Raw genomic sequence first — 4,501 nt, forward strand, 5'->3', positions numbered from 1 at the left:
CAGTCCAATGTCCTCCTTCCCACCTTGCCACCCCTCTGTAGCTCCCCCCTTTTTTAATTTTAGGAAAAGTGAGGAATGTTAGTTCATGAATCTTCATGCACTAGCCCACTCTCAGGTTGTTTACTCACCTTTGATGTCATCATTGGTCACAGCCACTGGGGGCTGAGAGCCTGGGATAAAAGGACCCCTGCCTCTTTTCTCTCTCTTTCATTCCTCTCTTGCTCTCTTTCTGCTTTTGTTTCTCTGTCAGGGTGCCTTCTTTCCCTACCGTGTCTCTCTCTTTTTCTCTCTTTTCCTCTTTCTTACCACTTCCATCCAATAAATCTTTTACATTATATCTGTTGATTGTGGCATTTTTATATAAAGCCTAATACCTTTGACCCAAAATTTGTCTTGTCTACAAGAAGTGGAGGGATAAAGTTGGAGCAGAGGTTGAGAGGATGGCAAACCATGATTGGTTAACTTAAGACTCACCCTATGGAAAAGATCCACTATTAAAGATACTCTGCTAAGCTTGCAGACAAGATCCTAGCATAACTATCTCCTGAGAGGTTTCATTCAGCAACTGATGGAAATAGATGCAGAGACCCACAGACAAACAGCAGTCTCAGCTTGGAAAGTTTTGTGGAACAGTAGGCCGAAGGACTGAGGGAGTCAGAGGGGTCAAGGACACCACAAGAAGATTTAGAGTAAACTAACCTGGGCCCATAGAACCTCACAGAGACTGAACTATAAACCAACAAACATTCATGGTCTGGACCTAGACCTTCTACATATATGTAGCAGCTGTGCAGTATGGTCATCATGTGGGGCCCCTAACAACAGAAGTAGGGACTATCTGTGACTCTGTTGCCTGCTTTTGGATCTCTTTCCCCTAGCTGGGCTGCCTTTTCTGGTCTTAGTGGGAAAGGGTGTGCTTAGTCACGCTGGGACTTGAGGTGCCATTGGTGGGTTGGTATCCCTTGGGTAGGAGAGAGGAAGATGGGGAAATACAGTGTGTGTGGGGGGGGACTGGGAAGACAAGAAGGAGGGCTAGGGTCTGGCTATAAAGTAATTAAATAAACAAGTAAATGAAAAATAAAACTTTCTGGCTTTACAACAACTTTGAGAGCAAAAGATGTATATTTTGCTTGTTGATGGTTCAATTTGAGATCTTTAAAATAAAGTTTAAACTACCCATATCTCTTAAATAACACAGCTTTAAAACTGTGGTTAAATTACCTATCAGTCTAAATTAGTTTTAAGCATAAAAGTCAGAACTTACCCTTTCCTAGAGTCAAGAAGACAGAGTTCAATAAAAAAGTAAACTCAAAACTAACACACTCTTGTCAGACTTAAAAAATTGCTTTTTACTATCCCTTTATGCTCCAATGACAATTTTATAAAGACTAGCTTTTTCAATGACTGCTGGAAATAATGAAGCATCCATGTCTTGTAAATGATTGGTTGTTTTCACCTGAAAAGGAAAGGCAACAGTTTAAGATTAAGATGTTTGGATGGTACCAGAATGGAAAGATGTAAGCTGTGAGGGTCTAAAGAAGTGACTTGAGGTATGTGAAAAAGGTTACTAAAAGATGATATATGTGACGTTAAAATGTCAAAGTTCAAAGTTTAACATATTAATCAATGGAGTTTTGTTTTGATAAGTTATTAATCTAATCTTTATAACAATTATTAGCTCTAGCTGTTAAAATTTTAAAAACAATTATCATAGTCACAGGCTCAAAAATTTAAATTAACTTTGATATTTTTTTCTTCTAAATATAAACTTAAAAGTACTTCTCACTGTGTTGGAAACACTCTGTCCCATCTCTATCTATCCAGTCTTCTGGACACAGAAAAGAGTGTTCATTCTTTTATCATGTTGACTATGCTTCAGGCTTTGTTTTGCTATGGCTTTGGGCAGTCATGACTTAAATACATCTGTCACAAGTCAAACTGATCCATTGCCTCTTAAGTATGCCTGTCAGTCAACAGCTTAAGCTCTCCAGCTATTGCCTATTTCTGAAGCTGAGACCTGTTCTCCCCTTATTATCAAAAAAGGCTCAATGCTAGGTCTCAAGTGCCCACCTCCCCCACTGGCAGTGTTTGTGACAATATCTTAAAAGGAAGGACTTTGTCTTGATAAGCACAAGGCTTGTTATTAGGTAAACAGAAGCCTAAAGGTGAGTTTCTGTCTACCAGAAAATTAGATTTTTGTATGCCAGATTTCTAAAAGTCAACTACTTCATAAAAGGGTACCTAGTTTTAGGGTCAATCTGAACATCCTGTATCAGCTCAGTGTTCCCCACCCTGCTGGCTAATATAAAATGTGCTTTTCCAATATTTTGATTTTCTCTCTCTCCCAAGAAATAGACTTGAAAGTTTGATCCCCAATAAACCTTTCTTTCTACCTATGGAGTAGTCTAGTTTGGTGGTTTCATTGCACCCTTGATTACACAAGAGTTTTAAAATTATTTTTTAATGTTGTAGATGGTGGCACTGCCTGTAATTTTAGCACTCAGAAAGGAGAAGCAGGCAAATCTCTCTCTGTGAGTTAGAGGCCAGGTTGGTCTATAGCTAGTCCCAGGCCAAGCAGGGCTATATGGTGAAAGTTTGCCATAAAAAAAGAAACTGCTTTTCCTATTCCCGTGAACAATGATATATGGATTTTAGTGGAAGATTGCTTTTGATAAGATTTTCATACTACTGTTTCAAGCATTCTATGAGTATGGGCAGAGTTTCAATTTCTCTCTCTTTCTGTAAATTATAAATAGTATTGTTTTTTTCTGAAAAATTTTCAGTGTATCTGTTAATTTTAGTTAGGAAGGTTGCTAAATTTTCAGTGTTTTTTAATCCCTCCAATTTACTTAAAGTACTGTCAGCTCTAAAATGTGTCTGCAAGTGTCTTTAGGATCACTAGTTATAGAATTACATAATCTACAAGTAAGTATACTTTATCTTTTCCCTTTCATAATTTTTTTTCCTTATCTTATTGGCCAAGCTAAGACTTCTAGCACTATATTGAATAAGAATGGAGAAAGTAGACACCTTTGAGTTCTTATGTTAGTGAACATCTTTTGGATTACCAATCCCTTTTAATATAATTTTGGTTGTAGGCTTGTAGAGTAAAGCCTTTATTATGCTGTGCTCCTTCATTCCTTGGGTTTTTCAAGACTTTTGTCATGAACAAATGCTGAATTTTGTCAGATGCATGTTTTCATTTTTTTTTAGATAAACATATGATTTCTACCCTTGAGTCTATTTATATGATAAAATACATATACCTATTACTCTACATAAAATAATTTCTGCTTCTCTAACTTGATTATAGTGAATAATATTTTTGACGTATTCTTGTATCCTATTTGCAAATAATTTGTTATTAAATTTTGTATCTGTGTTCATTGGGGATAGTGGTCTATAAATTTCTTTTTTATTGCTTTCTCTTTATCAGCTTTCTTTTTATTAGGGCAATACTAGCTTCATAAAAAGTATTTTATGTTGTTCTTTTCTTTCTTATTTTATGACTAATTTGAGAAGAAATGCTACTGTTTCTTATTGAAAGTCTAGTAAAATCTGGACCTGGACTTCTTTGTTAAGAATTAAAAAAAAAATTGTGTTTTAACCTCATTGTTTATTAATAATCCTCTTAAATTGTTTGTTTCATCTTATTTTAACTTAGTAGCAAAAGTGTATTCAGAGGTCCATCTTTTTCTTTTAGATTTTCTGATTTAGTGACTGAGTGCTTTAATGCATATTTTTACTTTTTCAAAAAAAATTCATAGTGCTCGCTTCAGCAGCACATATACTAAAATTGGAACGATACAGAGAAGATTAGCATGGCCCCTGCGCAAGGATGACTCGCAAATTCGTGAAGCGTTCCATATTTTTTTGCAGCCAGCCCTGAAGATACCTGATAAAACAGGGTCAAACCTCCTCCCCTATCAGTGGACTTGGAAAGGGGCAGGGAGGAGACCAGGGAGGGAGTGTGGGGTTGGGGAGGGAATGAGGAAGCGGGATACAGCTGGGACACAGAGTTAACAAAATGTAACTAAAAAGAAAAATAAAATAAAAAAAAAAATTCATAGCTGTTTTTCAATATGTGTTCCTTTTACATCTTTAACTTTATTAATCTATTTTTTTCTCTTTGGTTAATTGGTTAGTTAGTCTAGATCTGTGTATCTTTTTTTAAAAAAGCACATTTTCCTCATATTAATTTTTTTTGTTTTATTTCTATTTCTTAGTTTCTGCCCTGACAGCAATTATTTCTTTCAATCTATTAATTTTAAGTTTGCCTTTTTCATTTTTGCAAATGCTAAGGTGTATCATTTATTTATTTAAAACCTATCTTTCTAAAAAAAATGACAGAGCTATTTGTCTTAAAAGATAAAAAGGAAAATTTTATTTTGATTAATAAAATAATCCAACAAAAAGACATTTGTATTCTAAAAATAATAGGAGCAAGTGTAATTGCAGCCAAATTTATCAACACACAATATTAGATGCAAAGATGCAGAAT

At 35.2% G+C, this 4,501-nt stretch overlaps 1 non-coding gene across 1 annotated transcript; it reads left to right on the forward strand.

Annotated features, from left to right (window-relative positions):
* The first annotated feature begins 3,766 nt into the window (after positions 1–3,766).
* Positions 3,767–3,873, forward strand: LOC129689181 (U6 spliceosomal RNA). Its single transcript, XR_008722051.1, has one exon. It is a non-coding gene; the product is annotated as a U6 spliceosomal RNA (small nuclear RNA).
* The last annotated feature ends 628 nt before the right edge of the window (positions 3,874–4,501 follow it).

The sequence above is a fragment of the Psammomys obesus genome, unplaced genomic scaffold (assembly GCF_907164565.1).
Source record: "Psammomys obesus unplaced genomic scaffold, mPsaObe1.curated_primary_1811, whole genome shotgun sequence".
Lineage (NCBI taxonomy): Eukaryota > Metazoa > Chordata > Mammalia > Rodentia > Muridae > Psammomys > Psammomys obesus.